We start from the raw sequence: 25,246 nt of genomic DNA on the forward strand, positions 1-25,246 counted from the left end.
CTGCCCAAGCAGCCCACAAGTAGCGGATCAGTGGGGGTGGGGGGGTGATCTGTGGGGTTGCCCAGGGTCCACTCCCATCAATATTAAAGGGCCCAAGCAAATATTTCTGCAGTGGTGAGAAAATGAAACATAACAGATATTGGAAAGTTACCGAATGTTGAATTAAATAATGACTGCAGTACTGCACTTCATTTGCGTAAACCAGAACACCCCTTTAAGCATGCCTTTAATGTGCCCCGGTTGTTTACAGACCCTAGCAACGCCCCTGCACAGAGGCATATCAACATTCTTCAAACTGTGTATGATCTATATGCAAACTAATACCTCACCTAATATGCAATCAGAGGTTCTTACCAGATATATTTTGCAGCAAAGTGACCTCGATACTGATGGGTATCAAACTCTAAACTTATTTCTATGCCATTCGTGGGCATCTACTTTCAAGGAGAGCTGAACCCATAAAAACACTGACTGCTACCATTATTACCTCTCAGGGTGAGCAGACAATGACCTGTTGCATCACTATGTGCCAGCAAACCTTCCATGAGTAGGAGGCACATGGTCATCTATACACTTCACCTAATTAAAAACAGCTGTGAAGGGGATGGGTTAGTGATATCACTGTACATGGAAGTCACCACATAACCTCCTCCTCCTCCTGGACTATGAACAGCAGCTTGTTGTAAGTGGTATTTGGGTAATCAACTAGATTTTCTTGCTAGCCTTTGATGTATATCATGTAAAAACCATAGGAACAACTCTTGTGGTGTTGAAGGTTTCTATATCTTCTTATCAGTTGTATGAGTGAAGGCACACGTGTTCTTGGAATGAGCAGCTATTGGAATAAAAACTGCCCTTGTGGTATCAGCAAGCATCTCAGTGATTAGCTAATGTTTTAGTAGGGCCATAAACACACCCCTTGATATATTCCAAGAGGCATATATTATGGGTACCTCAGTGTCCACCATATTAGGAGTAAATCCTGCCACTGGGTGTGCTGTGTCAGCTCTTCTCGTGATGCCTTCTCCTTGTGTGTGCTGCTGACATTGGCTTCCTAATGGCTCATGCCGGTGTTTGTCAGATACAGCTGGACAGTAAGCTGGGACATGCTGTGCTGCTTGCTGGCCAGCTGACTTTTTGACACCTCCACCTTACCTGCGGTCTTGGCTCTGCCTCTGGTTTTGCTGGTGTCTAAGTCCTGGTGTTCAAGAGAATGCCAAGAGTGTGCAAAGCAGTAATCAAAGCAAAAGGTGGCTACTTTGAAGAACCTAGAATATGACATATTTTCAGTTGTTTCACACTTTTTTGTTATGTATATAATTCCACATGTGTTAATTCATAGTTTTGATGCCTTCAGTGTGAATCTACAATTTTTTTTTTTTTTTTTTTTTTTTTTTAAATTTTATTGGGAAAACTACAAAACATTTACAATAAAAAATTTATTACAGTCTCTCAATTCTTAGTAACCCAAGTGATTATATGTGCGTATATTCCACTCATCTTTTCAAAATATTTAGAAAACCCTCCCCTCCCTCCCTCCCAGTTTGTGGTGCGTCAAAGTAGGACCCAATCTACAATTTTCATAGTCATGAAAATAAAGAAAAATCTTTGAATGAGAAGGTGTGTCCAAACTTTTGGTCTGTACTGTAGTTTGCACTTATTGTGCGCATAATACAGGTGTGGCTCACTTTGTTACATTTGTCAAGCTGCTAGAAGTTTCCTGAGACTGGAGAAAATGGTTAGCAGCAACTTTTGTGAGTGTGAGGAAGAACTCCTGATCACTGTAAGTAATTTTACATTACAGCACTGTTTTTGATTTACATTTCAAATGCATGGCAGAACAATAGCTTTATATGCAGATAGAGTGCTCCAATATATTTGCGATTGCGCAAATCGGCACTAATGTTGCAATTTTGTTTTTCCGCAATACATGAAACTTCACATTTTATCAGGTCTGAGTAGAAATTGCTGAATGGTGCACTAAGTATTGTTGTGACATCACTATGTCTGTAGAATGTATGTATGGACAGCAGAGAAACAGTAATTCCTATCACACTACCTAACACCCTGCACTGGATCAGCTACACTCTATCACTATCTAACCTACACTGAATATCTCCCACTAACTATCTGTATTATATATATATGAGCTAACTAACTATCTGATGTAATTGGATAAGGAATAGAGTCCAGATAAAAGCACAGAGCACAGTAATGTCACTGCTGTCTATCTCACAACTGCAAAAAAAAGCAGAAAATAGCTGCTGGGGATGTTCTTATATAGTAAGGGGTAGGCAACTTTCCTATTGGTTACTAGGGATGTTGCTAAGCTCTGACAAAGACATTGCAGTCTTCTCGTTGGCCCACAAGAAAGAAGGGAGGTTACTGATCTAGAATATTTGCGATTACGAATATATAGCACTATATTCTACATCTTCACAAATTCTCAAAGTGATGATATTCGCGATAAAAAGTTGCGATTAGAATATTTACAATCAACACTATTAGTCACTCACGCATTGTGCTGCTTGCAATGTAGAGGGGTAAGGGTTCTGTCTGCGGTGTGAATATCTATCTATATATATATATATATATATATATATACAGTACAGACAAAAAGTTTGGACACACCTTCTCATTCAAAGATTTTTTTTTTTTTTTCATGACTATGAAAATTGTAGATCCACACTGAAGGCATCAAAACTATGAATTAACACATGTGGAATTATATACATAACAAAAAAGTGTGAAACAACTGAAAATATGTCATATTCTAGGTTCTTCAAAGTAGCCACCTTTTGCTTTGATTACTGCTTTGCACACTCTTGGCATTCTCTTGATGAGCTTCAAAGGGTAGTCACCTGAAATGGTTTTCACTTCACAGGTGTGCCCTGTCAGGTTTAATAAGTGGGATTTCTTGCCTTATAAATGGAGTTGGGACCATCAATTGCGTTGTGGAGAAGTCAGGTGGATACACAGATGATAGTCCTACTGAATAGACTGTTAGAATTTGTATTATGGCAAGAAAAAAGCATCTAAGTAAAGAAAAACGAGTGGCCATCATTACTTTAAGAAATGAAGGTCAGTCAGTCTGAAAAATTGGGAAAACATTGAAAGTGTCCCCAAGTGCAGTCACAAAAACCATCAAGCGCTACAAAGAAACTGGCTCACATGCGGACCGCCCCAGAAAAGGAAGACCAAGAGTCACCTCTGCTGCGGAGGATAAGTTCATCCGAGTCACCAGCCTCAGAAATCGCAGGTTAACAGCAGCTCAGATTAGAGACCAGGTCAATGCCACACAGAGTTCTAGCAGCAGACACATCTCTAGAACAACTGTTAAGAGGAGACTGTGTGAATCAGGCCTTCATGGTAGAATATCTGCTAGGAAACCACTGCTAAGGACAGGCAACAAGCAGAAGAGACTTGTTTGGGCTAAAGAACACAAGGAATGGACATTAGACCAGTGAAAATCTGTGCTTTGGTTTGAGGAGTCCAAATTTGAGATCTTTGGTTCCAACCACCGTGTCTTTGTGCGACGCAGAAAAGGTGAACGGATGGACTCTACATGCCTGGTTCCCACCGTGAAGCATGGAGGAGGAGGTGTGATGTTGTGGGGGTGCTTTGCTGGTGACACTGTTGGGGATTTATTCAAAATTGAAGGCATACTGAACCAGCATGGCTACCACAGCATCTTGCAGCGGCATGCTATTCCATCCGGTTTGCGTTTAGTTGGACCATCATTTTTTTTTTCAACAGGACAATGACCCCAAACACACCTCCAGGCTGTGTAAGGGCTATTTGACCATGAAGGAGAGTGATGGGGTGCTGAGCCAGATGACCTGGCCTCCACAGTCACCGGACCTGAACCCAATCGAGATGGTTTGGGGTGAGCTGGACTGCAGAGTGAAGGCAAAAGGGCCAACAAGTGCTAAGCATCTCTGGGAACTCCTTCAAGACTGTTGGAAGACCATTTCAGATGACTACCTCTTGAAGATTATCAAGAGAATGCCAAGAGTGTGTAAAGCAGTAATCAAAGCAAAAGATGGCTACATTGAAGAACCTAGAATATGCCATATTTTCAGTTGTCTCACACTTTTTTGTTATGTATTTAATTCCACATGTGTTAATTCATAGTTTTGATGCCTTCAGTGTGAATCTACAATTTTCATAGTCATGAAAATAAAGAAAACTCTTTGAATGAGAAGGTGTGTCCAAACTTTTGGTCTGTACTGTATATATATTGGGGATTTACTCTGGAAGACAGGACAAGCAGACGCAGTATAGAGGCAAAGACCAGTTTATAACTCAAAAAAACTTCTATCTTTTATTCACACTTATGGCAACAAAACAGTACAACAGTCCATTTGCAGTTTGATGTCCATTTCTCAGGAAAAAGCAGACCTCCCAAACTCAGGCCTCCAGCCTAGCACACTGCTTAGATCCCAATCCAGCAATTGCCAGAGCTCCTCAGTGAGAGAGAGAGAGATAATCACACCCAGCTGACACTGCTGGGGGGGGGGGTTTATAGGCCAGTCAAGACCCGGCCTGGAATGTGGGGACTAGTCACCCACCAAGCACTTTGACTATACCCAGTAAGAGCCGTCCCGGATCAGCTATACAGCTATACTAAAAAGCTAGGTGTCAAACAGCAACTGCTGCTGACACATGAAAACTGGCTCTTACTCCACCGAGGACAGGAATCTAGGTGACACATACCTTCCGACCCTTGCGCCATCCTACTATATATATATATATATATATATTCACACTGCAGAGATTGTTATTATTATTTATTATTAAAGTGCCATTCATTCCATAGCGCTGTACATATGATAAGGGGTGCACATGCATAATACAGACAATTGCACTAATCATAAACAAGATGAGTTACAAACTGGTACAGAAGGAGAGAGGGCCCTGCCCATGAGGGCTTACAATCTACATGGTATGGGAGAAGGACACAGTAGGTGCGGGTGAAGCTGGTCATGGCGGTATAGAGGCAGCAGGGTCACGGGTTGTAGGCTTGTCTGAAGAGGTGAGTTTTCAGGTTTCTTTTGAAGGATTCCACTGTAGTTGAGAGTCTGATATGTTGGGGAAGCGAGTTCCAATGTATGCGGGATGCACGAGAGAAATATTGGAGTCGATTGTGGGAAGAGGCGATAAGAGGAGAGGAGAGAAGGAGGTCTTGTGAGGATCGGAGAGTGCGTGTGGGGGTGTATCAGGAAAGTAGCTCAGAGATGTAGGGAGGGGACAGGTTATGGACAGCCTTGTATGTATTTGTTAGTACTTTGAAGTGAATTCGTTGGGCAATGGGGAACCAGTGAAGGGATTGGCAGAGGGGAGAGGCAGAGGAGTAATAGGGTGAGAGGTGGATTAGTCGGGCAGCAGAGTTGAGGATAGATTGGAGGGGTGCGAGAGTGCTAGATGGAAGGCCACAGAGGAGAATGTTGCAGTAATGTAGGCGGAAGATAATGAGGGCATGTACAAGCATTTTCGCTGATTCAAAGTTAAGGAAAGCACGGATGCGGGAGATGTTTTTGAGTTGGAGGCGGAAGGTGGTGGAAAGGGCTTGGATGTGCGGTCAGAAGGAAAGGGCAGAATCCAAGATCACTCCAAGGCAGCGGGCTTTGTTGACTGGGGAGAGTGTGCAGCCATTGATCATGATAGATAGGTCTGTTGAACAAGATGGGGGAAAGATTATGAATTCTGTCTTATCCATGTTAAGTTTTAGAAAGCGAGAGGCGAAGAAGGATGATATAGAAGATAGGCATTGTGAGATTCTTGATAGTAAGGTGGTGATGTCTGGGCCAGAGAGGTAGATTTGTGTGTCGTCAGCGTAGGAGTGATACAGAGATAACCCTCACCCCTTTATATTGCAAGAAGCAATGCATTTCAGGTGGATGAATGGGCCCAGTTGAAAATAACTTTTGCATGCCTATGTATATATACAAAATAGAAAAAAGATGGGCAGCACTCCAAGAAATAAAAAATTGCAAAAAAACTTTATTTACCCCAATGGAGCATGCAACGTTTTGGCTCTAAACAGGAGCCTTCCTCAAGCAGTGTACAAAGACAAAGTTCCAAACTTATATAACAATGTGCCAATTCATATACAATTAACAAAACTTGTGCAATTAATTCATAATAAATAGCAAATCACTTAAAATACATCATATAAATACATGACAATACAATGCAATTAATATCTGTGAATAAGTTGTGACCACATTACATATATCCCCTTGATTATATGTTCATAATTACATCTCATGTTAAGAAAATTAAAAAAACATCCAGAATTAATATCAATAACATAATCAGTGCCATGTGTAATTAATGATCAAAAAGGGCCATGTGCTTACTAGAAGGTATTGCGACTGGAGGATGAAGGAGGAGTATATCGGCAAATGGCTGCCATCCAAGGCATAGCGTGCAGTCCGGCGTGCCCAGGATGCATCTGCGCATGTCCTAATGACGTACATTGAATACTTCCGGCTCTAGCCACATACGTCACTGCGCAGCTGCGCATTGCATCTTCAATACCGCGTCCGCCATATTTAGTGAGCGAATTCAGCATTCATATCGAGCGCGCACAAATTAATGTCAGTATTGTCTGTTACACACAGGTAAGGGGTATTCTTTACCTGATCCCGCACAGCCATCTGTGATATGTCAGCATTAATTAGTGTGGACATCACCTTGAACCTGTGTGTAACAGACAATGCTGACATTAATTTTTGCGCGCTCGATATGAATGCTGAATTCCCTTACTAAATATGTTATTTCCATATATATATATATATATATATATATATATATATGAAAAAAGAAAAGAAGCGGCACGCAAGAATAAGTGTGGGTGCAAATCCTCCTAAGGGACCTGAGACCAAGGCCCCTAGTGTAGATAAAAAAACAAATAAGAAGGCAGCATTCCAAGTAGTGAAAAAGTGGACGCTTTATTCACCCAACCAGCAGAAACGTTTCAGCTCTCTCTATGGAGCCTTTGTCTAGCTGAGTAACATGTGCAAAATCACATACATAAATAGTGGCAGTGATTAACAGGGTAATAACTGAATTCATAATACAATAAAGTGCAAGTACATGAGAATGCATAAAAATACAATCGCTTTGGTGATAAAATTCATCTATAATCAGATTGTAGGTCTGCTATACTATAAATACTATCATAAAAATCCATAATAAAAGTCATACAGTGTAGAGAAATCATCTAAGTTTGCATGATTAGTAATCAGTGTGAAAAGTGAACAGGTGAGATCAATACATATCCTAATAGAAAATCCAATTAAAAACCTTTGAACGGATCAATGCTGGTTGAAGAAACATGGTGGAGACTGCTGGCGTCCGGAAAGAGCAACGGTGCATGCGCCGCTCTATCTATTATCGCAAGAGTCATACTAGTTCTGAGCAGCCTGAAGACCATTGGCCGCTGTGGACACAATACATCAGGGCGCATGCGCCAACCGGCACTGCCGCCCATAGAATTGACGACACATGAAGTGTCAAAAAAGCACCGCAGTACATAGCAGAAAAGGCTGGTCCATAGATCGGGGGCCAGCGGATCAATGCCAGTCACCGAAAGGACATCTGTGTGAGCAGGGGGGTACGGCTGTCACACCACCACCACCCCGCTCCCCAGAGTGTTCAGCATAACTGCTCCGTGTCACATAACACCACAACGCAAATGGGATCCATATTAGTGAATCAACCACATACAGTGGTGGAAGGTGCACGGATACACTGCTTCGGTGCACATAGTATCAAAATTAATAGACAGACTAGACTGGAAATAGACTATCTTTCCGGACGCCAGCAATCTCCACCATGTTTCTTCAACCAGCATTGATCCGTTCAAAGGTTTTTAATTGGATTTTCTATTAAGATATGTATTGATCTCACCTGTTCACTTTTCACACTGATTACTAATCATGCAAACTTAGATGATTTCTCTACACTGTATGAATTTTATTATGGATTTTTATGATAGTATTTATAGTATAGCAGACCTACAATCTGATTATAGATGAATTTTATCACCGAAGCGATTGTATTTTTATGTATTCTCATGTACTTGCACTTTATTGAATTATGAATTCAGTTATTACCCTGTTAATCACTCCCACTATTTATGTATGTGATTTTGCACATGTTACACAGCTAGACAAAGGCTCCATAGAGAGAGCTGAAACGTTGCTGCTGGTTGGGTGAATAAACCGTCCACTTTTTCACTACTTGGAGTGCTGCCTTCTTATTTGTTTTATATATATATATATATATATATATATATGGGGTTCCTGTCTGGCTTGGAGGCTTACAATAATATCAACAGCCTACTATTAATTCAAGCCATACAGCCCCCCTCCCATAGACACAGTCCTCCCATTGACACAGCATCCCCCACAGAGATACACAGCTTCCCCCCAATGGACAAAGAATCCTCCCATTGAAACAGCATCCCCCACAGACATACAACCCACCATAGGCACAGCATCTCCCAAAAAACAATCAACCCCATAGACACTGCATCCCCCATAGATGCAGCACCCCCCCATAGACCTACAACCCTCCATAGACACAGCACCCTGCCATATACACAACACCCCTATAGACACAGAAACCATCTATAGACAAACAACCCCTCCATTAACACAGCACAAACGTTATTCAATCGCCCCATACACACAGCAGTCCCTTTAGACATACAACTCCTAATAGACATATCATCTCCTCATAGACATACATCACTGCCATTGGAACAGCATCCCCCTATAAACATACAACCCTTCCATAGACACAGGATCCCCCCACAGACATAAAGACACTCCATCCCCCCCATAGAACCCCCCATAAGTTAGACAATAAAAAACGATGTTGTTTACCCATAACATTCTGATTTGGTTAGTTGGAATTGTGTTGGTGGGGGAGTCTGTGTTTTGCAATTGGGCCTCATGATTTCTATGTACGCCTCTGCTTAGGGTCTCTTTAAATGTGTCAATGTATCTGAAAAACATTCCAGCAACATATGAACTCCTAAAGCCAAATGAGGCCCCTTCCCTTCTGAGCCCTACAGTGTGCCCATATAGCAGTTTACAACCATTTGTTAGTGTTTCTGTAAACTGCAGAATCAGGGTAATAAATATTAAAGTTTGTTTTGCTGTTAACCCTTGCTATGTTATTTCCTTTTAACCCTTGCTGTGGGTCATTTTAGGATGGTTTCAAACTTTCTATTGCATCTATTAAGTCTCTCAAATTGACTTCAGAACTTAACTGGTCCTTAAAAGGGTTTTGAAAATGTGCTTCTAAAATTAGCTTTCTAATGTCCTAAATGTACAAAATGATGTCAACATAAAGTAGACATATGGTAAATGTCTATTTATAATGTATCACTATCTGTATTAATAGCAAATAAATTATAATTTTTCTAAATTTTCAGTAAATTTTGGATTTTTTTTTATAAAAGTAAAAAGTAAATTTACCATTAAGTGCTATCACTTGCAAAATTGGGCTCAGTCAGAAAGGTTAAAACTGGCTTGCTCTGGAAGGGGTTAATATACTATAATATATATGATATTATGGCTATTATGGGTGATTATTTTACTTTACCAAGGGTGTGCTAGATAGTTATGTGTTTGCTTTTAAATCTTGAACAATAGATATGTATTATCTTGAGCTGTATGGTAGTTTTCCTTGCCCATAGTGTCATGTGGGCTATTACCAAACCGCAGTAGAAATTGACCTTTTAAAGACTGGAGCTCACTGCCCATATCAAATCTCAAAACTAGGAACCCCGAATCAGTAGATAGCGAAGGAGGAGTAGAATGTAAATGTTAAAATATAAAACATTACAAGAAAACTATTGACCTCAATTGAATTGCATTGTTTTAAATGGGTGCCTGCAGTTTTTCAGTGCAAAGCCCAGGACATAGATTTACATAATAGATTAGGTTCTGATGAGTGAACTCTCTATTATTTATAACCTGTCTGTCTACTTTAAGCAGGATATGGAAAGGCATAACCAGTTTTAGCAAGTTGATCAGATTCATATTGTGTGCAGAATTCTATTCTAATTTTAGTTTTCTATAGCCATAGCTATGAGTAGGGATGAGCGAATTGACTTCGGATGAAACATCCAAAGTCGATTTGCATAAAACTTTGTTTCAATACTGTATAGAGCGAGCGATCCGTACAGTATTAGAATGTTTTGGCTCCGATGAGCCGAAGTTATTACTTTCCAAAGTCTGGCGAGACTTTGCGTAACAACTTCATAAATTGATTTCTACTGTAAAAAAACATTTCCCGAACTCATGTTCTGTTTCAAGTGGTACCTTGGAACCGAACCCGAGTTCGGGAAATGTTTTTTTTTTTAACTAATAGATATTGTACAGTGGCTATGCTTGGTATTGTGCCAACCCCGTTCACTTCTATGGGGCTAAGCTGTTCCTAGGCCACGTGACTGAAGAGCATGACGTTCTTCATTCTTTCTGGCCTAAGAAGAGCAGACAGAAAACTAGTGTTGGGCGTGAATATTCGAATAGCGAATATTAATCGCGAATATGGGCACTTCAAGAATTCGCAAATATTTAGAATATAGTGATTAATATATATATTCTAGTTTTTTTTCCATCAATAACCTCCCCTCTTGCTTGTGGGCCAATAAGAAGGCTGCAATGTCTTTGTCTGAGCTTAGCAACATCCCTAGCAACCAATAGGAAAGTTGTCTATCCCTTACCATATAAGAACCTCCCCAGCAGCCCTTGTATGCAGTATTTTGCAGATCTGAGAGAGACAGCAGTGTTATTGCTGTGCTCTCTGTTTTCCGGTGTCATTTCAATAGATAGTTAGTTAGTGAGCTTTGGGTAAAAAAAATTCTGACAATAGGATATTAAATCTAATAGAACACGTATGGGGGGAAATTAAAAAGATATTGGAGATTAAAGGGTTTTTGAAATATACACCGATATGGAAAAAATTTTATTTAAAAGAATTAGAAACAATAAGGGACTATATAGACTGGGGGAAAAAAGGAATGATATATTTAGACCAGATCTTCGAGGAAGATAAGCTGAAGGACTTTAATACAATGGTGCTGGAATTTGGGATCCCCCATACTGACACCTATAAATATCTTCAACTCAGGAATGCATTGCGGACAGTGGTCCAGGAGGATAGGTATAGGAGGGAAAAATCAGACAGGTTGGATAAGTTTACTGCAGTAGGGGAAGGAGGAGGAACAACCGCAAGGAGATATAGGCTTTTGATGGAAGGTAAGAGAAAAACGATTACAATGCTTGCTGTAGGAAAATGGGAAAAGGATCTAGATTCCCTTACAGAAGATAATTGGAAAGATGCTCTCAAAAATTATGCGACAATCTCGGATAGGGGCTCACATAAAATCTCACAATTCTTTATAGTACACAGATTACACCGATCTCCATGGATGTTGAAAAGAATGGGAGTGAAAGCAACAGATAAGTGTCCAAAATGTTGGGAGGAGAGAGCCGACTTAATACATTGCTTTTGGAGATGTCCCAAGCTCCATAGATATTGGACAGAAATAATGGAAACCGTATCTTTGCTTTTGAAGGTTCGACTGCCCAGAGATCCAATAATTTGTATCTTAGGGGCAACTGAACATTTGAAGCTAAATAAAAAAACACGACTGGTTCTGAATAAAGTACTATTCCAGGCCAGATTACTTATACTAAGGAAATGGATAAAAGTAGACTTACCGACAGCGGGACAATGGAGAAAAATGATAGATAATTTAATTAAAGAAGAACGAGTGATGAAGAATCATAAAAAAAGGTCATTAAATCTCGACCAGGTATGGAAAAATTGGCTGCTTTAGTGTTGGAGGTGTTTAAATTTCCTTTTTTTTTTTTTTTTTTTTTTTTTTTTTTCTCGCGTCCCCACGTGGAGGGTGGGGGGGGGGGAAGGGAAGAGAAAAGGAAAAAGAATTGTAATTACTATGTTTAGAGCTAGAATAATGTGTTATCTCCATTTCTATGGATCTGCTTTGTATTCGAAATTTAAATAAAAAAATTATTTGGAGAAAAAAAAAAAAGAACATACAGTAGATATTTAAAGGCTTATAAATGCTATTCAAGATGAATATCTACTAGGCTTATTTTTAGCTCTTGTTATAGCCTCTACGGTGCTTAAAAATCCTAAATTAGAAATGTCATGGATTGCAGTGGAGAAGATTCATATTTTAATCATTTTACATAATGTTTACTTGCCATTTAACCAAATTAGTCATTGCCTTGCTAAGAGGGTATCCTTGTTAAGTGATACAGATGCATGAAGTCCCGTATGTAGTCAGATTTGTTCATGATCTGCCTTCTGCCCCAGTTGCATTATTCAGGTTGAAAAGATTAGGTTCAAGTGAGAAGCTACACTGCCATCTAACACCTGATCTAACACTACTAGTGATGAGCAATCGATCCAAATTTTAAGATAAATTTGATTTGCAATGAAGCCGAATTACCTCGTTCATGGTAGCAAATCGATTTAACCTGAAATACTGTGAAAAAAACAACAATAATACTTACCTGATCTATTTGCTCATGACAGGTCGGCCGCCTCCATCTTGCTTGAAGATTATTCTGCCACAGATGGTACATTAGAGAAGTCTCTGACTGGTTGTGAGTGGAAATCTCTTTACAAGCAATGGTAGATAGCTGAACGCACTAATATCCCTAGGTAGTGGTACCATTTGTACGTGAAAATCCAGTGATGAGAATACAATGGAGATGCTTTGGTAATTTATTGAGTTTACCTTGAGCAAAACACATAAAGGAAACTAGAGGATCCTAGAGGACATTAGAGGTCAAAACGAAATGCTCTCACCAGCTCTGAGTCTGCAGCAGGAAAGGAAAACACTGGAACAGAGCACAGGATGTGATGTCACAGAAAGGGAGGAGTAGAACAGAGAGCAAAGGCAATATAATTTACATAATACATTATACATTAGGAAACCTATAACAAGAATGACCACAGGGTGCAAGCATTACATAACATGGTAATGATATAATAACACAAATATAGCCATCTATCTAAATGGAAGAAATAAATGCTGGGACAGCACTCTCCCCATCTGAAATCGTAGGATTTCACACTATATGCAAAACACGAATGTCCATATGATGTGCAATGAAAATACTGGAGCTTGAAAGACAAAATGCAATTAATAAAACACAGTAAACTAGAATGGGTGGACAGGAACTGCTCCTCTTATTCCACATGTTATGTGTCTTTTATTTGTTCTGCCTTGTATGGTGGTTCATATATTTTCTGCTTGAAAATACCCTGGCTGGTAGCTATTATCTGTCACAAAATTACCTGTACGGGCTCCAGCGGCAAGATCTCCAGCTTTGCGCTACTGTACTGGAAGAGACATGCTGCTAAGCCATGCCACCTGGTGATGCGACAGCATTATTAGCAACAGGATGCAATGCTCTTTCTCCCCACAGTGGGAATTTTCTGGAGGAGACTAGAAGTAGGCTGATTGCTTAGCTGATCTATTTCTGTGTGCTGGTGTTCTGACTAATGGAGTGCCGATTCATGGCCTATCAGGTTCTGATCCTGGTACTCGGTGCTCTATTTAATCCCCTTCCTAGCGTCATAACAGTACCAGTGATAGTCATTGACTCCCTAGATGTCCTCCTGGTTCTGGTTCTCTGCATGTTTGGATTGCTTCTAAATTTGACCTCAGCTTGCCTTTGACCATTCTGCCTGCCTGTTTTAGTACTGTGTTTCATATCTGGTTCTGACTTTGGCTTGGCTATTTGACTACCCCCTGTCTTGCGATTTGGTGCTGTATTGTCCTCTTGGTTCCAACCCATTTCCCTACAAAACCGTTGAGTAGGGAATGTCGACCAGTTGTGGGCTTGCCGCCTAGGACTTGCACTGCAAGTAGGGAGGGAAAGCAGGCAGGGTTCCAGTTAGGTGAACAATGTATTCATGCTTACTGTGGCTATCTATCAAAAAATCCATACATTTCTACTAGAAATAACAGAAAAGTGACACAATGCACACTTCTAAGAAAAGATCCAGAATTGATATAGAATGAGAAATACAATTTACTAATACAGACATCTTAGGTATCATACATATTTGTGAATACAATAAAATATTTCAATATTATTATAGCATCAGATTTTTATTACAATATTTGTGAGATGTATGTATATCATCATTAATAGTTGAGCTCTTAACACTTCCTTGCTTTAATGGGATGTATTTCACCCCTGCTCTCTGGCACATTAAAACACTTCATTGTGAACAGAACATTTTCTGGGTGAGTAGCCTTTTTATTGCATCTGGTAAGCTAATGTGACACAACAATCACACACTCCAATTCACCATTGATTTTAAATATTTACTTAAATCGTGTTCCCATCCTCTACCGACCCATTCATGGAGAGGTATGTAAACATACTATTATGTGTCTAGAAATGATGGCTTATATAAGAGGCAGATAGGAATGCTGGTAATAATTTAAACAGATTCTTTAGTATTAAAAAATATGATTTTTCATTGGTGATGAGTCATTGGGATTTATATTAAATTGAGTATCAATATACGCATGACTTATATAGACTATGTGATATGGGAGGTTATGTGTAAATCAAAGCAGACCTATAGCTGTGGTCCTATAGTTCAGGATGCAAACTCCTTTCTGATGAATATGCATTATTATACACTGACCAAAAATATAAACGCAACACTTTCGGTTTTGCTCCCATTTTGCATGAGCTGAACTCAAAGATCTGAAACATTTTCTACATACACAAAAGAGCCATTACTCTCAAATATTGTTCACAAATCTGTCTAAATCTGTGTTAGTGAGCACTTCTCCTTTGCCAAGACAATCCATCCCAGCTCACAGGTGTGGCATATCAAGGTGCTGATTAGACAGCATGAATATTGCACAGCTGTGTTTTAGACTGCCCACAATAAAAGACAATTTTGAAATGTGCAGTTTGATCACACAGATCAATGCCAGATATGTTGTAATGTTTGAGGGAGCATGCAATTGGTATGCTGACTGTAGGAATGTTTACGAGAGCTGTTGCCCATGCAATGAATGTTCATTTCTTTACCATAAGCCGTCTCCAAAGGCGTTTCAGAGAACTTGGCAGTACATCCAACCGGCCTCACCACCCCAGACCAAGTGTAACCACATCAGCCCAGGACCTTCACATCCAGCATGTTCACCTCCATGATCATCTGAGACCAGCCACCCAGACAGCTGCAGCAACAATCGGTTTGCATAACCAAAGAATTTCTGCACAAACTGTCAGAAAACGTCTCAGGGAAGCTCATCTGCATGCTTGTCATCCTCATCGGGGTCTGGACCTGACTCCAGTTCGTCGTGGATGCCATTCATCCACGACCATCACCTCATGTTGCAGCATGATGATGCACGGCCCTATATTGCAAGGATCTGTACACAATTTCTGAAAGCTAAAAACATCCGAGTTCTGGCATGCCCAGCATACTCACCGGACGTGTCACCCATTGAGCATGTTTGGGATGCTCTGGATCGGCATATAAGACAGCGTGTTCCAGTTCCTGCCAATTATCTGCAACTTCGCACAGCTATAGAAGAGGAGTGGTCCAACATTCCACAGGCCACAATCAACAACCTAATCAACTCTATGCGACAGAGATGTGTTGCACTGTGTGACGTAAATGGTGGCCACACCAGATACTGACATCCCCCCAGTAAGGCAAAACTGTGCAAATTTCAGAGTGGACTTTTATTGTGGGAAGTCTAAGGCACACCCGTGCAATATTCATGCTGTCTAATCAGCACCTTGATATGCCACACCTGTGAGGTGGGATGGATTATCTCAACAAAGGAGAAGTGCTCACTAACACAGATTTAGACAGATTTGGGAACAATATTTGTGTCTGTAGAAAATGTTTCAGATCTTTGAATTCAGCTCATGCAAAATGGGAGCATTTATATTTTTGGTCAGTGTAAAAGTCATCAGGCTCCACCACTCATTAGCATGCTACATTATTTAAAAACAATAATAAATTAAATACTGCCTGGAGCTAATCTAAATCAAAACATCCATTACACAAAACCTCAAACAATCTGTCAGAATATTTGGATAATGGGCACAATTATGTATTTTTTTTTTTTATCCTGTGGAATATCCAATGCCTCTTAGCAATTGTCTGCAATTTTATAACAATGCAATCACTTTCCCGTCAGATCTACTACATTTTCTGATGCTTCCTCTACCCAGTGGTTAATGACTTCCTGAATAGGTGACTACACAGTCTTTGTATGTTTTCATTAACATGGGCCATTTGTCTATATTGTGTTTTTCTAGCAGTAGGAACTATAAAGAAAATGGTAGTGACAGTGACAGTGATCCTGCTGGAGCTGCTGAATCATCCCTGTCTAGTGTCTATCTTCTCCCACTTGCTTTAGTTCCTCGTGAAATAATCTTTGTCAGGAAGGTGGAACAAATGATTCAGTTCACTTGGACGATCAGTTCATTTTAAACTGATTGTTCACAATCTACCCATCACTAGTCCTGTGAGCTGAGTATAGGGAGATACATGGTAAGGGCTCATGCGCTAGGGAAAGGGTTGCTGAAAATGATTAATAGAAGAATATTGGAGAGGGAGAGTGTAGGGAGAATGTATGGAGAGTATAGGGAGAGTGCAGAGAGATTGTAGGGAGAGTGCAGGGAACCTATTCTCCATCAGGTTTATTTATTTATTCCTATATTTACTTATGCCTACATTGGCTGTAAACTAAGATATGTAATTTAATACCAATAAGTTGGAAACCTTTATTATTCCAATGCCCAGTGTGCCAACCAATACCATCCAGTCTGCCAGGTCTTAATGATGACCATCCTCATCTTTTTATGGCTTTAATTCTTCCAGGCAGGCCAGAACATCAATAATTTGCATATTGTGCCCCCATCTAACCATCAAAACTCCATAACAGCAACAGCCCCATTTAAAGGTGTATTAAAGGTGCTGGGTGGCCATTAACAATGAAGACACTATACAGTGCGGTCTTCATTATTAAATGGCGTGGCCACGTATTGTACCTATACCCTAAGGCAGAATGGCATGGGTATATATTATTTATAGTGATTTGTGACAAATTAATTCTAATCTAATTTTTTGGCGAACTTCGCAAAGTTTCCTAATCAAATTTTTCAAAATGTTGCTCATCTCTAATAATAACCTGAACAATTTAATTATCAGGTTATTCTGTGTAAAACATGAACAGTGCAAAAAAAAAAAGTCAAAAATTGTTTTTATCCTTCTGTAGCTCAGACAATGCCCCCTTTTCCCCAAAAAAATAAAATAAAATAAATAAACATTTTTACCTCCATAAACCATGCTGACAGTGAACAAATTAAAAGTACTGGCTTCTGAACTGCAGAGAGGAAAAAATTGAAAAAGTTTGTTCATTAAGGGTTAATGTGAAATAACCCGCAGTTACAGAAAATGTGTTTATCAAACATGTTTTATCGAAATATATTAAAAGTAAAGACCAAAATAAACTTGCTGAATGGAATGATGTTTCTGAAGATAAGAAACTCTTACTTTTGCAAAAAGAGAGTTTCTAGCATGCTGACAACTGCCGGCAGCATCTGGGAGGGAGAAGATGTCTCACTGACCATGGGCATTCTGAACTGTAGCATGGAGAGTTGTCTAGGAAACATCAACAACATAACTGCACTGCTTGTCCTTCTAGCAGCCTGAGAACATAGTGAAAGGCCAAGGTGAATCAAGTATAATTATTCATAACCTACAAAAGTAAGAAAAGTAAACAATACTGGTCATTATACTTTTGGTTTTAGTACGCTGACCTGTGTAGGGATTAGACCTGGAACTTGCAATTATGTGTTATTTCTTTTAGCTTTTGTCTAGCAAGCTCCTCACACATTCATAGGAACCAACAAAGAGTACACTTCTTAAAAAAATTTTTTTTGTCCAATTCAACGAATTTAAAAAGATAATTTATTTGTATCCAAATAATTCATCAGGAATCAAAGTTGCTCCAGATGCCCTAAATATTGTTCTATAGCAGTGTTTCCCAACCAGTGTGCCTCCAGCTGTTGCAAAACTACAACTCCCAGCATGCCTGCCAGCCTTTGGCTGTGCGGGCATGCTGGGAGTTGTAGTTTTGCAACAGCTGGAGGCACACTGGTTGGGAAACACTGTTCTATAGCACTCTCTCTTTTATCTCTTTTAGTTATTTTTTTACCAAATTTTGCTCTCTCTCTCCTCCGCACCTCCCCCAAGCAATGGGTAAACAGCTATGGGTAAACACGTTTGTTAAAAAAACAAAACACTGCATCTTTACATTTGTTATGTTTTTTTATATTACAAAGATCAACAATTTGTTCCCTATCCAGGCAGATGGTGTTTAACCACACACAGTGTTATGGAAGAAAAGCAGTGGCTGGTTGAGACCAAGAATCCAAACATTATGCCAATTGGGGGAAGAGGCCAGTCTGTATTTAGACACGTACAAATGTTCATTTTCAGAAGAAGAAAGAAGAAAGAATGGCTTGTTATGCACAACCATCCAAAAATTTGCCATTAACGGAGGCAGAATGCCTAGCTGTATTTATACATGTCACACACAAGTGTTCATTGTCAAAAGAGTGGCTTGTTCTGAACAAGTGTCCAAAATGTAGGCCTTAATGGGGGTGGAATGCCTACCATACATAGCACGCATAAGTGTTAATTGTCAGAAGAGTGGTTTGACATATATAAGCATCCAAAAATTATGCATTAAGAGGGGGAAAATACCCTGTCCATATTTTTATATGCAAATTTTCAAAAACAGCAGTTTTAATTGTCAGAAGAAAGAGTGGCTTGTCCTATACAAGCCTGATTTTATTTTTCCTTTTAACTAGGAGCAGCAGCCGTACAGTGTGTATGTGGAAGAATAGAGTAATTATGGCATGCAGCCTCAATAGTAGCAGCAGCAGTAGCAGCATAGTATGTAGCAGGCAAGGCAGTAGATGCGTGCAGCAGTATATATGTGTAGTAGTGTTGGCTGTGTAAGGGTAGTGGTACTGGCAGTAGAGGAAAATAGAAGTGTCAGTAGAGGATTAGCAACAGGAAATTGCAGCTGCAGCAGTGACTACAGCAGCAGCAGCAGCCATACGGTACAAAACATGATGGTAGACAGGCAGACAGCACATTGGCATAATGGGGTACTCTCAGCAAAGGTACAACCACATATCACATTCATGTTGTGGTCATGGTGCGGTTAGGTAATGCATGTGGCCGACCACTTGCTCTTACTGCATGTATAATAATGCTTTTCGGGTACGGTTTTTATCCGTGAATATTTGTGAACAGTTTTTTGAACAGTTGTGAATTTTTGTGGTTCTTTAGCTATCTGATTAAAATGTAATAATATATATAGTAAAATATATTAAACATATCCTGCAAGCCAAAAGTGGGTAGGCATGTTTTACATGTAGCAGGTGCAGCCGTCACAATTTGGAAAGTACCAGGTCTGTCTTGGAAACCTATTTCTCCATAGACAGCATCATAACATCACGACCATGCCATGTGGTGGTACCCTAAGAATGCATTTTTTGCAGTAAAAGTTATGCCTTTACTTACATGGATATAATAATGCAATATTTGCAGTGAAATGTCTGTGAATTGCACAGTATTTTGCAGTAATACAATGCTTTTTTGCAGTAAAAATAAAATGTGTTAAATTACATGTGTATAAAAATGGCATTATTGTAGTACTGCATTTGTTGTAAGTACCAGTGATCTTGCAGTAATATGTAATACTTTTAAAAACACAAGTGTAAAAATTGAATTATTAAAGTATTGTGTTTACTGTAACTACCCAATATCTTGCAGTAATATGCAATGCATTCAGCAGCACAAGTATATAAATGGTGTTATTGCAGTATTGCTTTTGTTGTAACTACCCATTATATTGCACTAATATACAACACATTTATTTACATAGGTATAAAAATGGTATTATTGCAGTTCTGATTTTGCTGTTCAGTGACATGGGTATAATGCACTGACATTCCCATTTAGAAATCAGATTTTAGTTCAGTTTCAAGTGCTTTGACAAATCTTGAAAAGAAATCTCCAACATGTATATGACATATTTAATCATACTGTGAAAAACTTGTTTGGGGCTATAAAACATTTTGAGCTCATTTATGATCAGAAATGTGCCTATATTAAGTGTATTTCTGGCTCAGATTTGCGTGCATCGGTTGGTTGCTCCGTAATCTTCTACTTTTCCCCTCTCACACCAGGTCTAAAAAAAGTGGGTATGGTGTGGGCAGAGAAGGGGACGCGCCGGCAAGCCCATTTCATTTATCCTTTTCTACACCTGTTTTCGGCCTCTTCATAACTTCGGCTGATCCACCACCAGATATAGGGGTTATTAAGACCCAGCATCTAAAACCCCTTTGTCTATATACAAAGCAGTGTTGAGTCATTTAGAGTTTTGATTGAAAGGGTTAATAGACCATGTAGGGCTGGTGACTGGGAAAAAAGGTTTAGTGAAGCATAATGGATTGTGACCCTAAATACTAGATATCCTTTAGGCATGAATTATAGGAGCAGCTTATAATATTTATACTGACAAAGAAGATATGCTGTTAACATTTTAGATCAGTATATGTAGGGTTAAGGAGGAGGTAGCACCTGGGTATATTGTGGAGTTGATACTTAAATGGTTTCTGTCACCACAATTATCCTTATTAAACAGGCTGACATTATACATGTGTATATCTGTAAAGAATAAATCAAGGCAACTGGACGTACTGTAGATTTCTTGAAAACGTTTCACTCGTTCTTCCAACGAGCTTTCTCAATTCTGAGTGATTGTACAAAAAATTCTGGGAATAAATATGTAACTGAATCCACATCTGGTAATTAGACCCAGCATTGGGTCAAAGGCCAATGCTGGGTCTAATTACCAGATGTGGATTCAGTTGCATATTTATTCCCAGAATTTTTTGTACAATCACTCAGAATTGAGAAAGCTAGTTGGAAGAACGAGTGAAACGTTTTCAAGAAATCTACATTACGTCCAGTTGCCTTGATTTATTCTTTACGGATATATACCATGACCTGGATAAATGAGAACCTTCACAGACATTATACATGTGCAAATGTCTGCTGACATTGTGCAATTTAACATTTTAGTATATGCAAATTTGCCTCTAGGAGCAGGGGGGCCCAATACGGAACGGGACGGCGCAGGTGCGAGATTTCCCCAGCGCACAGGGCTGGCAGGAGGAGGTGAACGCTGCCTGGTCCTGTCAATAAAAGATGGCAGGGCGGGATATGAGGTGAGAGAACAGAGCCTCTAGGAGAAGGAGCAACACCTCTCCCCTGCTCCTAGAGGCTAATTTGCATATAATAAAACGTTAAATTACACAAAAACAGGGGCATACCTAAGAAAAAGAATAGCACAGTTAAATTCAGCTTACATTTGCACATGTATAATGTCAGCCTGTTTAATAGGGATAATTGTGGTGACAGAAACCCTTTAAGATGGCTATGTAGTTTTATATTTTTATACCATGACAAGAACCAGTGCACAAGAGTTCGAAATGCATAGGTTGCATTTTTTTTTATTTTTTATTATCAATGGATTGTATCATATATTTTTAGATTTGAATAATAATGGACTGATTTTACGGAAGTGCAGTTCAAATTAGACATTTTTTTCAAGATTGTCAGGTCCCTTTTACACTACATTAGTGGCTTGTGTCTGTAATAGCCTTTTGGTAGACTCTGCCACAAGACGCCCTTCCAGGTCACAAGCTGAACACAGAATGCACAGCATAAGCACCTTCCTGACTTATGCCCCCTGATTGGCCTTCCTTTCCCTCCAACTTCCTCCCAGTGTCATGTCATTACCATCTATCTTTTTCCATCATCGTGGTTTTCCCCACCAATTTTCATTGTCAGAAGCGAATCACAAAAGGTTGCAATTTATTTGGGTGGACTCATTTTTGTGAAATTCGTAAAAAATCCAAATCTTTTAGGCTACTTTCACACTTGCGTTCGGGGATCCGCTTGTGAGTTCCGTTTGAAGGCTCTCACAAGCGGCCCCGAACGGATCCGTCCAGCCCTAATGCATTCTGAGTGGATGCGGATCCGCTCAGAATGCATCAGTTTGGCACCGTTTGGCCTCCGCTTCGCTCAGCAGGCGGACACCCGAACGCAGCTTGCAGCGTTTTCGTGTCCGCCTGGCCGTGCGGAGCCAAACGGATCCGTCCAGACTTACAATGCAAGTCAATGGGGACGGATCCGTTTGACGTTGATACAATATGGTGCAATTTCAAACGGATCCGTCCCCCATTGACTTTCAATGTAAAGTCAGGAGTCCCTATTAATATACCATCAGATCAGAGTTTTCTCCGATCCGATGGTATATTTTAACTTGAAGCGTCCCCATCACCATGGGAACGCCTCTATGTTAGAATATACCATCGTATTTGAGTTACATCGTTAAACTCAGATCCGACAGTATATTCTAACACAGAGGCGTTCCCATGGTGATGGGGACGCTTCATGTTAGAATATACTGAGAACTGTGTACATGACTGCCCCCTGCTGCCTGGCAGATGCTGCCAGGCAGCAGGGGGCAGACCCCCCTCCTCCTGTAATTAACTTATTGGTGGCCAGTGCGGCCCCCCTCCCTCCCCAGTATTAATTGTAGCCAGTGCGGCCCCCCTCCCTCTATATTAATCAGTGGCCAGTGCGGATTCCCAGTATTAAATATGACCAGCGCGGCCTCCTCCTCCCTCCCCAGTATTAAATATGACCAGTGCGGCCTCCCCCTCCCTCTATATTTATTGGTGGCCAGTGCGGATTCCAAGTATTATGACCAGTGCGGCCTCCCCTCTCCCCCCCCTAATTAAAATCACCGCCCCCCCCCCGCCCCCCCATCATTGGTGGCAGCGGAGAGTACCGATCGGAGTCCCAGTTTAAATCACTGGGGCTCCGATCGGTTACCATGGCAACCAAGACGCTATTGCAGTCTTGGCTGCCATGGTTACTTAGCAATAAATACAAGCATTATACTTACCTGAAGAGCTGCGATGTCTGACCGGCCGGGCGCTCCTCCTACTGGTAAGTGACAGGTCTGTGCTATGGGCAATGCGCCGCACAGACCTTTCAATTACCAGTAGAAGGAGCTCCCGGCCGGACACAGACATCGCAGCTCTTCAGGTAAGTATAATGCTTGTATTTATTGCCAAGTAACCATGGCAGCCAAGACTGCAATAGCGTCTTGGCTGCCATGGTAACCGATCGGAGCCCCAGCGTTTTAAACTGGGACTCCGATCGGTACTCTCCGCTGCCACCAATGATGGGGGGGGGTGATTTTAATTAGGGGGGGGAGAGGGGAGGCCGCACTGGTCATAATACTTGGAATCCGCACTGGCCGGCCACCAATGAATATAGAGGGAGGGGGAGGCCGCACTGGTCATATTTAATACTGGGAATCCGCACTGGCCACCGATGAATATAGAGAGAGGGGGGCCGCACTGGTTACAATTAATACTGGGGAGGGAGGGGGGGGGCCGCACTGGCCACTAATAAGTTAAATACAGGAGGGGGGGTCTGCCCCCTGCTGCCTGGCAACATCTGCCAGGCAGCAGGGGGCAGTCATGTACACAGTTCTCATTATATTCTAACTTGAAGCGTCCCCATCACCATGGGAACGCTTCTGTGTTTAGAATATACTGTCGGATCTGAGTTTTCCGAAGTGAAAAATCAGATCTGAAATAAACAGTTATGCAAACGGATCCGTTCTGAACGGATGCAAGCGTTTGCATTATAGGAGCGGATCCGTCTGTGCAGACACCAGATGGATCCGCTCCTAACGCAAGTGTGAAAGTAGCCTAAGAAACGATTCATTCATCTCCAGCTTGCACCTATTGCAAAGACCACATAATTACATAGTTAATACGGTTGAAAAATACATAAGTCCATCAAGTTCAACCAATGGAAAGGTGGGGACACGAATCCCAGAAGGAAATGAAACTAAGATTTCTATACATTTTCATAAAAATTAAGCCTCATTCAGATGTCATTGTTTTGGTTAGTGATTTCCATCAGTGATTGTGAGCCAAAACCAGGATTGGAGCCTCCACAGACATAGGGTATAAGGGAAAGATCTGGACCTGCTCTGTGTTTAGAGCTACACCTGGTTTTGGCTCACAATCACTGATGGAAATCACTGACCAAAACTCTGACGTGTGAATGAGGCATTAATGTTGTTTACTTTTAAGAGTTCATTGAAACCCTTTTTAAAACTGTCCACTGTTCCTGCTGTGACCACGTCCTGAGGAATCTATTCCACAGATTCACAGTTCTTACAGTAAAGAAGCTTTGACGCTTCTGGAGACTGGACTTTCTCTTCTCCAGTCGGAGACAGTTTTTCACCGTATTTTTTGTATAGGTTAATCATGTCCCCTCTCAGACGTCTCTTCTTAAGACTAAATAAATTCAATTATTTTAATCTTTTTTCATAACCAAGACCCTCCATGCCTCTTATCAGTTTAGTCGTTCTCCTATGTATTTTTTCAAGGCCACACCAACGTATTGCTAAGTAGTAATATTACATCTTTGCCCCGCGAGTCCATGCCTCGTTTAATACATGACAATATCCTGGTGGCCTGTTATTCAATCTATGATCTACAAGGACACACAAATCATTCTCTATAAGTGACTCCCCCAGTGTTACATCCCTTAGGACATATGAAGCACAGAGATTATTACTACCAAGATGCATAACTTTACATTTATCCACATTGAACCTCATTTGCCAAGTTGATGCCCAATCACTCAGAGTGTTCAAGTCAGCTTGTAGTTTATAGACATCTTCCATAGACTGTACAGTACTACACAGCTTAGTGTAATCTTCAAAAATAGAAATGGTGCTATTAATCCTGTCCTCAATATCATTAATAAATAAATTAAAGGGTAACTGTTATATATATATATATATATATATATATATATATAATTATTATTAAGTAATTGGCTTGGTCTCACTAAGTACACCTTATTTCCCTTGTCAATACTTTTCAATAGGTATTGAATTACCTAGTAATTGCAGCTTTCTCTTTGCTCCCCTAGGCATATCAGTGGTGTGGCTAAAACAGTGTTGCTAGGTGTCCTCCGTCTCCTATCTTGTATATACAGAAGACAGAGGACA

General features: G+C 40.4%; 1 long non-coding RNA gene across 1 annotated transcript in view; it reads left to right on the forward strand.

Annotated features, from left to right (window-relative positions):
• LOC122934476 overlaps positions 1 to 19,514 on the forward strand; it is a 249,714-nt gene extending 230,200 nt beyond the window's left edge. The window contains exon 3 of the long non-coding RNA XR_006388666.1: positions 18,423 to 19,514. This is a non-coding gene — a long non-coding RNA (uncharacterized LOC122934476). The remainder of the gene's footprint in view (positions 1 to 18,422) is intronic.
• The last annotated feature ends 5,732 nt before the right edge of the window (positions 19,515 to 25,246 follow it).

This window comes from Bufo gargarizans, chromosome 4, assembly GCF_014858855.1.
Source record: "Bufo gargarizans isolate SCDJY-AF-19 chromosome 4, ASM1485885v1, whole genome shotgun sequence".
In the NCBI taxonomy this organism is placed as follows: Eukaryota; Metazoa; Chordata; class Amphibia; order Anura; family Bufonidae; genus Bufo; species Bufo gargarizans.